The sequence below is a fragment of the Cajanus cajan genome, chromosome 4 (assembly GCF_000230855.2).
Source record: "Cajanus cajan strain Asha chromosome 4, NIPB_CcT2T_4, whole genome shotgun sequence".
NCBI classification, from domain to species: domain Eukaryota; kingdom Viridiplantae; phylum Streptophyta; class Magnoliopsida; order Fabales; family Fabaceae; genus Cajanus; species Cajanus cajan.
The window spans coordinates 30,313,819-30,333,004 of record NC_138520.1 but is presented as its reverse complement, the minus strand read 5'-3'; the positions used below and the strand labels follow the sequence as shown (position 1 = coordinate 30,333,004).

Below are 19,186 nucleotides of genomic sequence, written 5' to 3'. Positions count from 1 at the left end.
ACGAGCCTCTCGTGGCATCAAGGAACAGAGGTGATCCAACTTCTCGGCACGGCATAATAAGAAGTCTACTTTCTTCAATTGCCTTTGCACTTCCCTAGACCTCTCCATATTCTACAATACAATGCATGATATGAGATGATGGAGATGAATATGCATGCATAGTGTTTATTCAACTAAGCATTATCATGTTTTGGGATTTTCCTAAGATGATGCATGATATTGCTTGGTTTGGATAAATGCATATTTTTTCTTTTGGATATTTTGTATTTTTTTGTATTTTTTGGGTGAAAAGGGAAACTACCTATATGAATGCAATGAAGGTAGATGTTAACACCATGTACTAGAAAATCTTTATTTCTATTTATTCTTATTATTTAAAAAAAGAATGTTGTATGTTTAAAGAAATGCAATGTATGCTCATACAATGTCACATAAAAATGCACAAACAATTCACTCATCCACGAACAGTCACGAGCGAATCACGAGGTAGGGGTATCCTGCAGAAAAGTGCATATTCAAGGTGGTTCTAACTGTTCTCACCGGTCTGAGGCCCCCAAGGTGCCCCCATTATAGGGACCCAATTCCTCTCGTCGTAAGTCGATGGAAAGCTCCAACGCACTGTCGGACTTGAGTTCATGGTTATCACCTTGAGTGATGCTTTCCGACAACGGTCTACGGGCACCTATAGACCCTTTCGACAACCGGCCGTACTAACATCCACTCCCTATGGCTTTCCACTCATGCCCCCGGGTATAGAGGGAACTGTTGTGTGCAAAGGTTTGTGTGCAATTTATATTTCAAACAATCGCGGAAAATTAAACAAACAACAGTTATTAAAGCCAAATAAATAAAGCATGTTATCATACAAGCAAAGGGTAATAAAGTAATTTTAACTATTATTTGTTAAAAATAATCTGTCACTAAATGGGACTGACTCTCGAGGCTTCCCCAGTGGAGTCGCCATCTGTCGCCACCGGCCCGAAACGGGCTTTCGGCATTCGCGAAGGATGGTTGGACTCTTTTATTTGTTTAAAAATATGGATTGCTAGAATGACTTATTCTCAAACTGAGACCTCGTCAAACGAGCAATTTTATTAAAAGGCTCATCAATCCATGTTAATCCCAAGCGGGACCCTCCATAGATTAGCGGTTTTCGTAAAAAGGAAGGGTTCGTGGAGTCGCCACCAATGTTTTACTCAAAACATTGGAAAAAGGGATAAGGCAATTGATTTTATAAATCAACTTCGGCCATTACAACCAGAGTTGGGTAAGGGAGTCGGTTACGCGTGGGGAAGGTGTTAGCACCCCACAGCGCCCCTTTCGGGTTCCCTATGACAGATTATTTCTAAAATAACAGCGCAAAAATTACTAAATTACCCCTATTTATTATAAGCGATTATAAGCGAAATATCTACATGATGATAATTTAAGTATGCAACACTCAGAAAGCAGTAAAAGAAAGGATTTAAGAAGGAAACCTTTGAAGCGTGCTTTTCTATATATTTAAACAGAAATTGGGAAGCTTTTTGGCGTTCCCTCCCTCTACAAGCCCGCTCGCTCCTTCCTAAAAAAAATAATTTTTGACTTGGAAATCCGATGGATTTCCCTTCGACTTAGTTCGAGACTCAAGCAAAATGCTCAGAACTCAAAAACTTCGTCGGATCAACTCTCCGAGTGATTTCTAGGCAGAGCACTGCTCAAAAAAACCCAGATTACTCAAGAAGAGGGTTAAAACTGTGTGTAAAAGTGTGAAATGACGTCCCATTGACGTCATATTTATAGGGAAAAGGCTCAATACGGTCTCTGGAGGTCAATACGGTCAACACTGAAATTTTGAACTACAATACGGCCGTATTGAATTCAATACGGCCGTATTGAAGTTCAAAAAACCTCAATACGGCCGTATTGAAGTTCAGTGCAGCCGTATTGAAGTTCAGTGCAGCCGTATTGAATTCAATGCAGTCGTATTAAAGTTCAGTGCAGCCGTATTGAATTCAATGCAGCCGTATTGAAGTTCAGAAACTTCAATACGGCCGTATTGAGTTCAGTGCGGCCGTATTGAAGTTCAAAATGTTCAATACGGCCGTACTGAACTTCTGGGAGGCCGTATTGGGCTTCATTCCTCCCACTTTTTCTTATTTTAGCTATTCTAAGACCTCTAAACCTACAGATAGTCATCCTATGGTCTTCTGGGAGTCCTTCCGGCTGACTTTCCTTTGGTCTTCGAGAGTCTTCAAGCTTTATTTCCGACCCGGACAATTTTAGGGGTCTACAGGTCGGAAATAAGACTCGAAGACTCTCGAAGACCGAAGGAAAGTCAGCCGAAAGGACTCCTGGAAGACCCTGGAAGACCCTAGGATGATTCTTCATAGGTTTAGAAGTCTTAGAGTAACTTAAAATAAGGATGTGGGAGGATTGGAGCTCAATACGGCCTCCTAGAAGTTCAGTACGGCCGTACTGAACAATTTGAACTTCAGTACGGCCGTACTGAAACCAATACGGCCGTACTGAAGTTTTTGAACTTCAGTACGGCCGTACTGAATTCAATACGGCCGTACTGTAGTTCAAAACTTCAGTACGGGCCGTATTGATATCAGAGGCCGTACTGCGCCTCACTCGTATATATAGGACGTCATTTGGACGTCATTCCACACATTTGGACACTTTTTCCAGACTTTTGGACCCTCTTGCTGAGTATTCTGGGGTTTTTGAGCAGTGTTCTGCCTTAGAAGTCTCTCCGACAGCCGATCCGACAAAGTTCTTGAGTTCTGAGCATTTAGCTTGAGGATTCGAACTAGTCGAAGGGAAATCTTTTTGATTTCCATAGTAAAAATTAATCTTTAGGGAAGGAGCGAGCAAGTGTGTAGTGGGAAGGAGCGCCAAAAAGCCTCCTAACGTCTGTTCGAATATATAAAAGCACGCTTCAAAGGTTTCTTTTTTCAAATCCTTACTTTTATTGCCTTTTGATTGTTGCATTGCATTTTTCATCATGTAGATATCTCGTTTATAGTCGTTTCTAATAAATAGGGGTAATTTAGTAATTTTACACTGTTATTTATGAAATAATCCGTCATAGGGAACCCGAAAGGGGCGTTGTGGGGTGCTAACACCTTCCCCGCACGTAACCGACTCCCTTACCCAACTCTGGTTGTAATGGCCAAGGTTGATTTGCGAAAATCAATTGCCTTATCCCTTTTTCCAATGTTTTGAGTAAAACATTGGTGGCGACTCCAAGAACCCTTCTTTTTGCGAAAACCACTAATCCATGGAGGGTCCCGCTTGGGATTAACATGGATTGGTGAATCATTTAATAAAATTGTTAGTTCGATGAGGTCTCAGTTTGAGAATAAGTCGTTCTAACAATCCATCATCTTTCAAACCTTTAAAAAGAGTCCGACCATCGTCGCGAATGCCAAAGTCCCTATGGATTATTTCTAAAATAATAGTTTAAAATTACTTCATTACCCCTCGCTTGTATGATAATATGTTTTATCTATGTGGCTTTTAATAACTGTTGAATGTTTAAATTTTTGCAATTGTTTGAAATAAAAACTGCACACAAACCTTTGCACACAACAGTTCCCTCTATACCCGGGGGCATGAGTGGAAAGCCATAGGGAGTGGATGTTAGTACGGCCGGTTGTCGAATGGGTCTATAGGTGCCCGTAGACCGTTGTCGGAAAGCATCACTCAAGGTGAAAACCATGAACTCAAGTCCGACAGTGCGTTGGAACTTTCCATCGACTTACGACGAGAGGGATTGGGTCCCTATAATGGGGGCACCTTGGGGGCCTCAGACCAGTGAGAACAGTTAGAACCTCCTTGAATATGCACTTTTCTGCAGGATACCCCTACCTCGTGATTCGCTCGTGACTGTTCGTGGATGAGTGAATTGTTTGTGCATTGTTTATGTGACATTGTTTGAGCATACATTGCATTCTTTAAACATACAACATTCCCTTTTAAAATAAGAATAAATAGGAATAAGAATCTTCCATTACATGGTGTTAACATCTACCTCCATCACCTTCATATAGGTAGTTTCCCTTTTCACCCAAAAAATACAAAAAACAAAATATCCAAAAAAAGATATTTATCCAAACCAAGCAATATCATGCATCATCTTAGGAGCATCCAAAAAACATGATAATGCTTAGTTGAATAAACACAATGCATGCATATTCAACGTCATCATCTCATATCATGCATTCTTATCAAAGATCATGGAGGGATCTAGGTTTGCATTTCATACATCCCTCCTAGTAATTCATTAATAAACATTAATAAAAAGAAAGAATTAATCGATGCGTATGTTCAAGATGGATCGCACGCCATTTGTTATTAAGTGTAAGCCAACAACCGCGCCAAGCGAACGCACATCAACTCCGTTGTTGGTAATCAAGACAAATAAAGGGGAAGGTCCGACACCGTTAAGGATCACTGCTCCAAGACCTTTCCCCTACGAATCAAATAAAGCTGTGCCATGGATATACGACATCCATTCTTCTGCCGACAGTGATATCTCTAACATCGCTGGACTTGGGGGCATGACTAGGAGTGGCAGGATCTACACTCCCGAAGATCTTCATGACAAAGCTCCCAAGAATAAAGGAAAAGAAAAAGAAAAAACCGAGGAAAATAAAGAATCCGAGGAGGAGACTAATGAGCTGTTAAAATATATCCGACAGAGCGAGTACTCCATCGTGGATCAACTTCATAAGATGCCAGCAAAGATTACTCTGTTGTCGTTGATCCTATGCTCTGAACCGCATCGGCAAGCTCTGTTGAAAGTCTTGAACGAGGCATACGTGTCGCACACTATCTCCCAAGACAAATTTGAGGGGATTGTTAGTCACATCACGGCTAGTGATCACCTCTCTTTCACCGATGAAGAGATCCCCGCTGAGGGACCGAACCACAACAAGCCCTTGCACATCTCTGTAAAGTGCAAGGAATACCACATCGCTAAAGTCTTGGTGGATAACGGATCTTCCTTGAATGTGATGCCAAAAAGAACGTTCGATCAAATGGCAATCAAGGGAGTCCAAATGCGCCCGAGCAACATGATCGTTCGAGCTTTCGACGGTTCTAAAAGAGAAGTGGTGGGAAAAATCAATCTTCCAATCCAAATTGGACCCACCATCTTCAATGTCGAATTTCAAGTGATGGATATTACTCCCGCATACAGCTGTCTCCTCGGCCGACCTTGGATTCATGATGCGAAAGCTGTTCCCTCTACGCTCCACCAGAAAGTCAAATTCATAGTGGGTGACAAGCTGGTGACTGTACAAGCTGAAGACGACATACTCATCAGCAAGCCATCTGCCATACCTTATGTGGATGCAGCAGAGGAAGCTCTAGAGACCGCCTTCCAAGCATTGGAGATTGCCAATGTTGAAACGTTTCCCCGAGAAATGAAGAAGGTAGCCCATATGCTCACCAAGAATGGATACTTGCCTAGACAAGGACTTGGCAAGGATTCCCAAGGGATTCCCGAGCTACCCATCATCAAGGATAATCCGGGGAAACAAGGGTTAGGATACAACCCTAATAAAGATCAAAGGACGAAGAGGAACCAAGATCCTTCTCGACGTTCTTTAAGCCAGATCTTTAGGAAGGCCGGTTCACAAGCGTCAAGGCCAGTCGTCGTCATCAAGTGCTCTTCTCCTTCCGATAGGGATGTATAGACCTGATGACTGTTAGAGATTACTCCTCGGGGACAGCCCGACCCCCGAGCCTCGATAGGGCACATGTCTCCTAGAAGTTCAGTACGGCCGTACTGAACAATTTGAACTTCAGTACGGCCGTACTGAAACCAATACGGCCGTACTGAAGTTTTTGAACTTCAGTACGGCCGTACTAAATTCAATACGGCCGTACTGAATTCAATACGGCCGTACTGTAGTTCAAAACTTCAGTACAGGCCGTATTGATGTCAGAGGCCGTACTGCGCCTCACTCCTATATATAGGACGTCATCCCACACATTTGGACACTTTTTCCAGACTTTTGGACCCTCTTGCTGAGTATTCTGGGGTTTTTGAGCAGTGTTCTGCCCTAGAAGTCTCTCCGAGAGCCGATCTGACAAAGTTCTTGAGTTCTGAGCATTTAGCTTGAGGATTCGAACTAGTCGAAGGGAAATCTTTTTGATTTCCATAGTAAAAATTAATCTTTAGGGAAGGAGCGAGCAAGTGTGTAGTGGGAAGGAGCGCCAAAAAGCCTCCTAACGTCTGTTCGAATATATAAAAGCACGCTTCAAAGGTTTCTTTTTTCAAATCCTTCCTTTTATTGCTTTCTGATTGTTGCATTGCATTTTTCATCATGTAGATATCTCGTTTATAGTCGTTTCTAATAAATAGGGGTAATTTAGTAATTTTACACTGTTATTTATGAAATAATCCGTCATAGGGAACCCGAAAGGGGCGTTGTGGGGTGCTAACACCTTCCCCGCACGTAACCGACTCCCTTACCCAACTCTGGTTGTAATGGCCAAGGTTGATTTGCGAAAATCAATTGCCTTATCCCTTTTTCCAATGTTTTGAGTAAAACATTGGTGGCGACTCCAAGAACCCTTCTTTTTGCGAAAACCACTAATCCATGGAGGGTCCCGCTTGGGATTAACATGGATTGGTGAATCATTTAATAAAATTGTTAGTTCGATGAGGTCTCAGTTTGAGAATAAGTCGTTCTAACAATCCATCATCTTTCAAACCTTTAAAAAGAGTCCGACCATCGTCGCGAATGCCAAAGTCTGTTTCGGCGGGTGGCGACACTAAAGATCTGGCTTAAAGAACGTCGAGAAGGATCTTGGTTCCTCTTCGTCCTTTGATCTTTATCCTCGGATTCTTTATTTTCCTCGGTTTTTTCTTTTTCTTTATTCTTGGGAGCTTTATCGTGAAGATCTTCGGGAGTGTAGATCCTGCCACTCCTAGTCATGCCCCCAAGTCCAGCGATGTTAGAGATATCGCTGTCGGCAGAAGAATGGATGTCGTATATCCATGGCACAGCCTTATTCGATTCGTAGGTAAAAGGTCTTGGAGCAGTGATCCTCAATGGTATCGGACCTTCCCCTTTATTCGTCTTGATTACCAACAACGGAGTTGATGTGCGTTCGCTTGGCGCGGTTGTTGGCTTACATTTGATAACGAACGGCGTGCGACGCATCGATTAATCCTTTCTTTTTATTAATGTTATTAATAAATTACTAGGAGGGATGTATGCGAATGAATGACTATGAAATGCAAAAGGCAATTGAAAGATTTCATAGATCTCAAAATATCGATTTATTTAATCAAGGAAAGTGTACAACTTGTTATACAATGCTTTGAAGAAATTTTTTACAAAATGAGAAGAGCCGATAGAAACCCACAGGCGGGTTCATGTTTCTTCTCCATTCATCTTCGGCTTCCTCTACATGACGGGCCATTGCCTCAACTTGCGTATGGACTGCTTGGCTCATATCATCGCTAAGCTTTTGAGCGTCCTTCGCCTTTTGAATGTGGTAGTTGATCATGGCTTGCAGCTCATTAAGCTCGTCTTCGGCTCGATCCTTCTCCTCTCGGAGCTTAGCCATCTGTGCTAATCCTTCCCTTTCCTTCTTGCGAAAATCGGAAAGGCTTGCGGTTTGTTGTTGAGCAACTTCCCGCCATTGCTGCGCATTGGATCGAGTCAAGAGTAGATCATCTTGCATGTCTTTGATCAACTGTGCCTGCCTTGCGTACTCGGCTTCAAGGTGTGCTATCTTTGCGTCGACATCTCGGAGTTGACTACTCGGTTCGATTTTTGGCATTTTAGATGCCCGAATATTAAGGTTAGCACACTCATCCTTGAGCCGCTCTATCTCGTGGTCTTTTTTCTTGCATTGCCTTTGTAGACCGTCAATGGCGAAACTGGATTCTTCGTTTTTCTCTTCAAGAACTCTCATCTGAGCTCCCATGATTTCCAGCTTCTTGGTCAAGGCATCGACTTGTTCTTGCAACACCCTCCTTGTGACTGTGGTTGCGCAAGAGGTGGATGGTTGGGGCACACCCCTCTCACTCCTCCAGATCTCGTAGTCGGTGGAGACGGATACCCGAGGCTTTCCAAGCTCTCGATCTCCCTCATAGATTGGTTTCTCCCACGCTCTAATGACAGCGTGCATGTCCCTCTGATGCTCGCAAGTGTACGGTTGTCGTCAAGTAATAAATATCGAATCACAGGGACTACGTGTTTAACCTAGAATTACTAGTATTTTAATTTGAATTTTAAAACAGATGGAATTTTTGTTTTGAGATGATAAGATCAGATTCGATGGTAAAAGAGATAGTAATGCAATTAATGAATAAGATAAAACTTTAAGATAAGATAAGGAGATTTCCGGGAATCTAGGGTTCGCACAAAGAGTTCCAACATTATTGAATTATTATTTTCATTAATTAATTCTATTCCATCTTGAAGGTAGTCTTAACCTAATTTAATCCTTGCACCTTCTCAGGCTACGAGGACGTGTTTAATTAAAATTAATCTCTACTCTCGTGGTAATTACGTTCAATTAAACCCATTAAGATCTTTGTTAATCTATTGCTCCTCGAAAGCTTAAATCAACTCTCGTGATTTAACACTCAAGTCTGTTCCTTTAGGTTCCGATAATTAGGTTCTCCTCTCAGTTCATCCCTAATTATCTATGATTATGAAAATTAAGATTAATTGTTTATCATAATTATAATCAAGTTCTCCTCTCAGTTCATCCTTAATTAATGTTATTATGAAAACAATAATATTAAAGTTCATATATAAAATATAAAAGAACAGATCAAGAATTGGAATAAAATTAAGAAACTGAATAATGCATTAATAAAGAGGTTCTCAGAGGCTAAGCCCTGATCCCAGAAAAAGGGAAACTACTCACAGGAGTTCATAGTAGTTCTCCAAGAAAAAAAGAATAAAAGAAAAGCAAACCTTAGAGTCGATGGCACAGGCGCCCAACCTTCTCCAAGTGTCAAAAACTAAAAAAAACTGTCTCCGAAACAAAAAATCCCCGTTCTAGGCTAACCTCATCTAATTTATAACCTAAAAGGGTAAAAAAGGTAAAACTACCAAGATAAAAAATTACAAAGATAAAATAAAAATAAAACATAAAACTTAAAAAGCTGGGACGCGAAGTGAATCACGGTCGTGACTGAGAATCACGACCGTGATCTTCTCTGGAGCACATCTATGAAGGGTCAGTGGCGTTCACGGGTGTGATTGGGAGTCACGGCCGTGATTTTCTCTAGTGAATCACGGGCGTGATTTAGAATCACGGCCGTGATTTTCCCTGTAGCTCAGCATTTCCTCTTTAATTCTTAAATCTTGATCCTGCTCAGAGAAAACACAACACATACCAAGAAAAGCATAAAATAGGAAAATGATATAAAAATTTATTAAAAACATGAAAGATATGCATGATTATGCTATGAATTCTTGTGAATTAAAGTGCTAAAATACGAGTAAAATTCACAACATCAAATAACCCCAAACTTGAACTTTTGTTTGTCCTCAAACAATAATTAGCACTTTGAAAAAAAATTCATCAAGAATTAACTGAGCATTTAAAATCTTCACTCTTAGTCTCACAAGGTCCAATTAGAATCTTAATCTTTCATTACTAGCGCCAACTCTTAGTTTCTAAGAGTTTCATGATGTCAAATCTTGTAAAGCTCATTAGTCGAACGAAGATAATTTAACAGAAATAATTTTTCAATGCTTGTGACACAAATAGGGGTAATATTTTTATTTTTGTTTTTGTCTCACCTAAAACATTTCCCCAGTAGCCAATCAGTGTAGAGAGGATGATAATTTCAAGAACACGTAGCCTCAAAGGGGGGCTAGCTATTTTACTAAACAATTCCCCAGTAGCTAATTAGTTCCCTTAGTTTTCTAAGGTTAAGAATATTCTCCCTCTAACCTATGACCTCAAAGGGGTGCTAGGTGATTTTTTTTTTTTTTTTTTTTTTTACCCCCCAAAAGCTTTTAAGCACGAATTAAAAAGAATTTATCTTCAAGAGACTATTTTTATAATTCTCGATCATTTCAAGCCTCAATACTAAGAACCAAGTGCTAGCCACAAAACCAGCTAATTTTTCAACCTTTTGTTCTGAGACTTCAAGATTCAATTCATCACATTCAGTGTTTTCAAAGACGAACAATTTCATTAAAAATATTTACTTTTCAAACACAAATTCAAGCTGGGATTAACTGAATATGTATATATGCATGATTTTTTTTTTTTTTTTTTTTTTTTTTTTTTTTATTTTTTTTATTTTTTTTTTTTATTTTTTTTTTGCATGAATGAATGAAATGCGTACATCCTCCTAACCCCAAACTTAAAGATTTGCTTGTCCCGAAGCAAAGAGCTAATGAATGCATGATAGATTATTTTGACAAAATTATAAAATGCATGAATATGCAACCAACCCACAACAGAAAGGAATGCTTGTCCCTAAGCATCAGAGTAAAATAAGGAATAAGAAAGATCTCACTGTGGTGGAAAATCATCTGGATACCGTTGAATGTGCCATTGATACATTTGATCAACCATGTAATTATAATGCTGCTGGCGTTCATCCATTTGTTTCAGCCGGTTATCCATTGATTGAATAGCTGCTAGGATAGCAGCATTGTCCACCTCAGGTCCAGGATGTAGAGGGGGTTGTTCAGGAGCTGCTTCCTCATCTGCAGGAGCCGCTTCCTCAGCTGCTGGAGGTAGGTCCTCTAATGGCTCCAGTGGAAACTGCCGTGTAGCCCGGTTCTTCACGGTGTATGTTGGATTTGGTAACTGGTGGTGCACTCCCGACTGGGTTACTACAAAGTAGTATTTATCATCTTCATCTTTCGCAATGCAGTTCATAGAAGAGCAGGTAGCAAAATTAATAGTACGGCTTCCAGGGAGTGGTTCTAACTGGTCCAGCCAAGCGTGATAGCCAAGGTGTTTGGCTATAGTGGTAATGAGGCCGCCATTCACAATCGCACCGTGGCTGGTATTGGAAATACTCTGGAACTGTCGTGCCAAATGACTGCCAGAATCAATAGGCTCCTCTCTGTTTTCCATCATAGCCCATAAAAGTAAAAGGTCGCTCAAACGAACCTTTCCTTCAGAATCACCTCGGGCCAAAACAGTAGAGGCAATAAAGCGGTGCATAATACGGATGGCGGGATGGCGGAAAGCGGAGGAATTACATTTTCCAGCGACCCAATTACTTGTACCTGTCAAACTATACCAAAAAGAACCAGGGTTGAAAGAACTTGGGGTTCTCGTGCTCCCTCCAGTGGGAAATCCAAAAATATTATTGAACTGAGCCAGGGTTAATTCGTGTTCTTGGTTAAACATACGGAAAGAAATCAAACCTTCAAAACAATTTGGCCCAGATAATATTTCCGTGTGGAGAGAGCTCAAGAACTCAAGAACTAGTCGAGGATAAACAACATCATTATGCATGGTAGCAAAGGTTGTCCACCCAATGTTAGTTAACATGAAATTGATATCAGCACGTAAACCCAACTTACGAATAAATGGGAAGTCGAGATACCTGGTAGGATGGATAGTGCGGAAGCGTAATACCTCGTTCTGCTTACGCTGTTCATCGTTCCGATAGAACCTCGGAGGAAGGTGCGGAATTTCACTTGCTTCTTCCTCGTAACTGTGGGTATCGGAAGCGGTGGAGGACGAACCAACGGTACGGGTACGCTTGGGAGCCATGGATGAACGAAAGGAGTGAATGTGGGAGGAAGAGGGAAGAAGAGGAAGAAGAAGTGAGAAGCTAGGGTTTGGGAGAGAAGAAAAGAGAGAATGGGCAGAGTTCGTAAGTTTGAGAGAAGTGAGAATGTAAAAGGAGGGGGAAAAATATATAAGGGAAAGGGGAATTTCAAAAATCACGGGTTGTATCTGTTGAGCGTCAGCAGGGAATCACGGGCGTGATTGGAAATCACGGCCGTGATTCTCTTTGTGAGTTTTCAAAAATTCAAACAGAGGTGATCACGCCCGTGATTTATAATCACGGTCGTGATTCTCTCTGGGGTTTTCCAAAAATTTTCCAGAGAAGATCACGCCCGTGATTTAGAATCACGGTCGTGATTCTCTCTGGAACTCTGAAATTTTATTTTATTATTTTATTATTATTATTATTATTATTATTTTTTATTATTATTATTTTTTTTTTTTTCATGATGCTTGAATAGGTTCCTGAAGAACCATAGAGTATAATTTTTCTAAGTGTTCCCCATGGAAATATAACTTCAATCTCTGTGCATTGACCTTGAATATGTCGCCTTTATCGTTTCTGATTTCTACAGCTCCATAGGGATATACTTTTTGAACTGTAAAAGGCCCTGACCATCTTGACTTCAATTTTCCAGGAAACAATCTGAGTCTGGAATTAAATAATAGTACCGAGTCCCCTTGCTTGAATTCTCTTCTATGTATATGCTTGTCATGCCACCTCTTTGTTCTTTCTTTGTAAATCTTAGCATTTTCATATGAGTCTAATCTGATTTCATCAAGCTCATTGAGTTCCAATTTCCTTTTTTCTCCAGCATCCTTTAGGTCATAGTTGAAGTATTTTATTGCCCACAAAGCCTTGTGTTCTAGCTCTACAGGAAGATGGCAAGATTTGCCATAAATCAGCCTAAATGGAGACATGCCAATAGGTGTTTTGTAAGCAGTCCTGTAGGCCCAAAGAGCTTCATCTAATCTTAAAGACCAGTCCTTTCTTGTTGTAGATACAGTCTTCTCAAGAATCTTTTTGATTTCTCTGTTGGATATTTCTACCTGTCCACTTGTTTGAGGGTGATAAGGTGTACCAACCTTGTGAGTGACTCCATACTTTTTTAAGAGAGATTCAAACTTTCTTTCAATAAAATGTGAGCCTCCATCACTGATCACAGCTCTTGGGACCCCAAATCTTGGAAATATAATTCTTTTGAAGAGTTTAATGACAGTATTTGAATCACTCGTTTGAGCGGGAATCGCTTCTACCCACTTGGACACATAATCAACTGCAACTAATATGAACTTGTAACCTTTAGAACTTGGGAATGGTCCCATGTAATCTACTCCCCATACATCAAAAATTTCTACTTCTAAAATCCCATTTAATGGCATTTCATGTTTCCTGGATATATTCCCTGATCTTTGGCATTGGTCACAAGAATTTACCATCTTCCAAGTATCCTTAAATAAGTTTGGCCAGTAAAAACCAGATTGTAGAATTTTAGCTGCAGTTTTTGACGTACTAGCATGCCCTCCATATGCGGAAGAATGACATGAGTGAATGATGTGAGGAGCTGCTTCTTCTGAGATACACCTTCTGTAGATACCATCTCTACACCTCTTATATAGGTAAGGTTCATCCCAAATAAAGCTGTTAAGGTCACTAAAGAATTTCTTCTTTTGTTGATAATTAAAGTCTTCAGGAAGGACTCCACATGCTAAGTAATTCACATAATCTGCATACCAGGGACTGTTTTTCACAACAACTGCTAAAAGCTTTTCGTCTGGGAAGCTGTCATTAATAGGGAGTTCCTCCTTTGTTGCTTGGTCTTGTGGAAGTCGAGAGAGATGATCAGCTACTACATTTTCTACTCCCTTTCTGTCCACAATCTCTAAATCAAATTCTTGTAAAAGGAGAATCCATCTGAGGAGCCTAGGTTTAGCATCCTTTTTATTAAAAAGATACTTTAGGGCAGAGTGATCTATGTAAACAATAACCTTAGACCCCACAAGATAAGATCTGAACTTTTCAAAAGCATAGACGACTGCTAACAATTCTTTTTCTGTTGTTGCATAATTGGCTTGGGCTTCATCAAGAGTCTTGCTGGCATAGTATATAGCATGAACCTTCTTGTCCTTTCTTTGTCCCAATACAGCTCCTATAGCATAGTCACTTGCATCACACATGATTTCAAAAGGAAGGCTCCAGTCAGGAGTTTGCATAATAGGAGCTGTAGTGAGAGCTTCTTTCAACCTGTAGAATGCATTCTTACAAGAAACATCAAAGTTAAAAGGTACATCTTTCACAAGTAGATTAGATAATGGTTTAGAGATTTTTGAAAAATCTTTAATAAACCTTCGGTAGAAACCGGCATGCCCTAAGAAACTTCTAACACCTTTAACATCAATTGGAAGAGCCAATTTATCAATTACTTCTATTTTTGCTCTATCTACCTCAATTCCTCTCCCAGATATTAGGTGTCCTAAGACAATTCCTTCTTGTACCATAAAATGACATTTTTCCCAATTTAAGACTAAATTCACTTCAGAGCAACGCTGCAATACTTTAGTTAGATTTAATAGACAGTCATCAAAGGAAATACCATAAACTGAAAAGTCATCCATGAAAACTTCCATCTCTTTTTCTAATAAATCACTAAAGATTGCAGTCATACATCTTTGAAAGGTAGCAGGTGCATTACATAGGCCAAAAGGCATTCTCCTATAAGCAAAAGTACCATAGGGACATGTAAAAGTAGTTTTCTCTTGGTCTAATGGATGAATAGGGATTTGATGAAAACCGGAGTATCCGTCCAAATAACAAAAGTATGAATGCATTGCTAACCTTTCAAGCATTTGATCAATAAAAGGTAAGGGAAAGTGATCCTTTCTAGTGGCATTATTTAATTTTCTATAATCAACACACATACGCCACCCAGTCACAGTTCTTGTGGGAATTAATTCATTATTATCATTTTTAACTACTGTCATCCCACCTTTCTTAGGAACCACATGAACTGGACTTACCCAAGGACTATCAGATATAGCATAAATTACCTTAGCATCCAATAATTTCAAAATTTCTTTCTTTACCTCTTCTTTCATCTTGGGATTTAGTCTTCTTTGAGCTTCAACAGAAGGTTTGGATCCTTCCTCCAAGAAGATGCGATGCATACAAAATGAAGAACTAATTCCCTTTATATCAGCCATAGTATATCCAATAACTTTTCTAAATTTTCTCAACTCATTGAGAAGTTTTTCAGTTTCTTTTTCATTTAAAGCTGAATTTACTATGACTGGATAAGTGGAATTAGCCCCCAAAAACTCATACCTTAAAGATGAAGGAAGTGGTTTAAGTTCTAACTTTGGAGAGTTTTCTTCTTGCCAATCTGTTAAAGACTCAAGAAGACTTTCTACTAGAGGATCTTTTTCTTTACACGGGGGACTTGAATCGATCAAGCAAGCATAATTAGGTTGAATCCCCTCAAGATCTATGTGCTTTCCTCCAACTAGAAAATTCTCCAAGGGATCCCTCAAAATAGATCTCATGACTTCTTCCTCCATGTCTTTAGGCAATATATCAACCCTGCAGCAAATATTTTCAAGAGAAGGTTGTCTAACAGATTTAGCAATATTAAATTCCATTGTTTCATCATTAATGGATAAGGACAATTTTCCATGTTTGACATCTACTATCACGCCTGCTGTAGCCAAAAATGGTCTACCTAGTATGATTGGTATTTGTTTGTCCTCTTCCATTTCTGAAACAACAAAATCTCCCGGAATTAAAAATTTACCTATCTTAACTGGAACATCTTCTAAAATTCCTATGGGATATTTTATAGATCTATCTGCTAACTGGATTGACATTGCTGTAGGCTTTAATTCTCCCATATCTAATTTCTTGCAAATTGATAAAGGCATTAAACTGATACTTGCCCCAAGGTCACATAAGGCTTTTTCAAACCTTAGATTTCCAATGAGACAAGGTATAGAGAAACTACCAGGATCCTTAAGTTTTTTGGGCAAATTATGATGGATCAATGTAACAGTCTCTCTATCATCCAATTTCCTTCGATTAGCTAAAAGATCCTTAAGAAATTTAGCATATGTAGGCATCTGTTGTAGAGCTTCTACAAATGGAATGTTTACATACACTTGTTTGATCATATTTAAAATTTTTTCAAATTGTCTATCAAGTTTAGTCCTTGCTAACCTTTGAGGAAAAGGAATTGGAGGGTGATAAACAGTTTGAGGCTTTGATGAAGATACTTTTTCTTTTTCTAATCTCTCTTTTTCAGGTTTTTCAACCATAGGAGAAGCGTCTTCATCAATCTCAATATTATCATTTTGATTAGACACAGGTTTGTCTAATTTCTTCCCACTCCTTAAAGTAACAGCATTAACATTTTCAGCTGGGTTTGCAACTATTTTACCTGGGAACTTACCTGGAGAATTGTTTGAACTAGGCATCAACTGTGCAATTTGATTTTCCAGCATCTTGTTGGGGAGAGTAATATTCTCAACCTTGACAGCAAGGTTTTGAATAGAATTTGCCATTGAATCATTGGTCTGTTTTTGATTAGTGACAAAATTCTCCATAAGGTTTTCTAATCTTGAAACACTTTGTTGAATTGAGGGTGTCTGTACTGGATTTCCTTCCCCATTAATGAAGTGATTGGACGGACGGAAATTAGGTTGCTGATTGCTAGTTCCTTGAACTGGGTTATTCTTCCAAGAAAAGTTAGGATGATTCTTCCAACCAGGGTTGTATGTGTTGGAATATGGATTACTCTTCTCTCTTCGAGGAGTGTCATAGAAATTATGAGAAGCTGCCACCTGTTCAGTAGTATCTTCTTTTTCTCCAGTAAAAATTGAGGTACAATCTACTGCAGTGTGCCCTTGTTCCCTACAAAGGTCACATACTTGATTTGTAGCCACTGAATTAACCTTAGCTTTTTCCATCTTGTCTAATCTTTGATTAAGAGTATTAAATTTTGCTAAGAGTAACTCAATATTGTTCACTTCATATCGCCCCGGAGTTCCTTTCCTTGCTGTGACTTCTCTTTCACTGTATTGGCTGTGATTTGAGGCTACATTTTCCAAAATAATCATGCAGTCATTAATAGGTTTCCCCATGAAAGATCCTCCAGCTGCTGAGTCTAATATCATGGTGCTTTGTTGGTCCAATCCTTCAAAGAAAAATTGGATGGTAAGCCAACGGTTGAAGCCATGTTGTGGGCATGCTTGAAGATATCCTTTGAACCGCTCCCATGCTTCATAAATAGTCTCTCCAGTGCCTTGTTGGAAATTAGTGATTTTCTTCCTCAATTCTTTAGTTTTAGAAGGAGGAAAGAATTTCTCTAGAAAAGCTCTTTCACATAATTCCCAAGTTGCTATCTTTTCTCTAGGCACTGTTCTTAGCCACACCTTTGCCTTATCTCTCAAGGTGAGTGAGAATAAGCGGAGTCGCATTCCATCAGAAACTTCATCATCAAATTGCTGGGTCTCACAGATTTCCAAGAACCCCTCTAAGTGGTCATTAGGATCTTCTAATGGTAGTCCTCCAAAGGTGTTCTGTTTGAGCATATTCACCAGAGAAGCTGGTACAGTAGCTCCAGTTTGCATCTCCCCTCCAGGTATCCCACGAGCTACGGGTGCAGAGTAATCCCGAAGCGGTAAATTATCTCGTTGTGCAGCCATGTCAAATTCTCTAGAAAGGTTTCTTTTCCTTCTCAGGAGAGTTCTTTCAATCTCAGGATCAAGTGGTGTTGGTTTCCCAAGACGTAGAGATCTCTTTTGCATTAACCATAAGGCACTGCAAAAAAAAAAAGAAAGTGACCCATGAAATCTGAATTGGAGAAGTAAACACTAAAAAAAAAAATTATTTATTTATTTAATTTTATTTTTTGTTTTTTAAAAAAAATTCGAATTAAAATAATTGTAATTTAAATCAAGAGACGTAGTCCCCGGCAACGGCGCCAAAAACTTGATGTATGGAAAACCGCAAGTGTACGGTTGTCGTCAAGTAATAAATATCGAATCACAGGGACTACGTGTTTGACCTAGAATTACTAGTATTTTAATTTGAATTTTAAAACAGATGGAATTTTTGTTTTGAGATGATAAGATCAGATTCGATGGTAAAAGAGATAGTAATGCAATTAATGAATAAGATAAAACTTTAAGATAAGATAAGGAGATTTCCGGGAATCTAGGGTTCGCACAAAGAGTTCCAACATTATTGAATTATTATTTTCATTAATTAATTCTATTCCATCTTGAAGGTAGTCTTAACCTAATTTAATCCTTGCACCTTCTCAGGCTACGAGGACGTGTTTAATTAAAATTAATCTCTACTCTCGTGGTAATTACGTTCAATTAAACCCATTAAGATCTTTGTTAATCTATTGCTCCTCGAAAGCTTAAATCAACTCTCGTGATTTAACACTCAAGTCTGTTCCTTTAGGTTCCGATAATTAGGTTCTCCTCTCAGTTCATCCCTAATTATCTATGATTATGAAAATTAAGATTAATTGTTTATCATAATTATAATCAAGTTCTCCTCTCAGTTCATCCTTAATTAATGTTATTATGAAAACAATAATATTAAAGTTCATATATAAAATATAAAAGAACAGATCAAGAATTGGAATAAAATTAAGAAACTGAATAATGCATTAATAAAGAGGTTCTCAGAGGCTAAGCCCTGATCCCAGAAAAAGGGAAACTACTCACAGGAGTTCATAGTAGTTCTCCAAGAAAAAAAGAATAAAAGAAAAGCAAACCTTAGAGTCGATGGCACAGGCGCCCAACCTTCTCCAAGTGTCAAAAACTAAAAAAAACTGTCTCCGAAACAAAAAATTCTCGTTCTAGGCTAACCTCATCTAATTTATAACCTAAAAGGGTAAAAAAGGTAAAACTACCAAGATAAAAAATTACAAAGATAAAATAAAAATAAAACATAAAACTTAAAAAGCTGGGACGCGAAGTGAATCACGGCCGTGACTGAGAATCACGACCGTGATCTTCTCTGGAGCACATCTATGAAGGGTCAGTGGCGTTCACGGGTGTGATTGGGAGTCACGGCCGTGATTTTCTCTGGTGAATCACGGGCGTGATTTAGAATCACGGCCGTGATTTTCCCTGTAGCTCAGCATTTCCTCTTTAACTCTTAAATCTTGATCCTGCTCAGAGAAAACACAACACATACCAAGAAAAGCATAAAATAGGAAAATGATATAAAAATTTATTAAAAACATGAAAGATATGCATGATTATGCTATGAATTCTTGTGAATTAAAGTGCTAAAATACGAGTAAAATTCACAACATCAACAATCTGAGTCCTCATAAGTTGCCTCATAGCCAATCTAGGTGAGTAGGCTATGCAACCTCTGAGGCCCATCAAAGGTATACTTGGGTAGCTGCCGCATCTCATCAATATGTTGCTCGGACGGAAC

The 19,186-nt window shown here is 39.2% G+C and overlaps 1 non-coding gene across 1 annotated transcript; it reads left to right on the top strand.

Annotated features, from left to right (window-relative positions):
• The first annotated feature begins 16,951 nt into the window (after window positions 1–16,951).
• Window positions 16,952–17,058, top strand: LOC145957627 (small nucleolar RNA R71). Its single transcript, XR_014433670.1, has one exon. It is a non-coding gene; the product is annotated as a small nucleolar RNA R71 (small nucleolar RNA).
• Window positions 17,059–19,186: the final 2,128 nt, after the last annotated feature.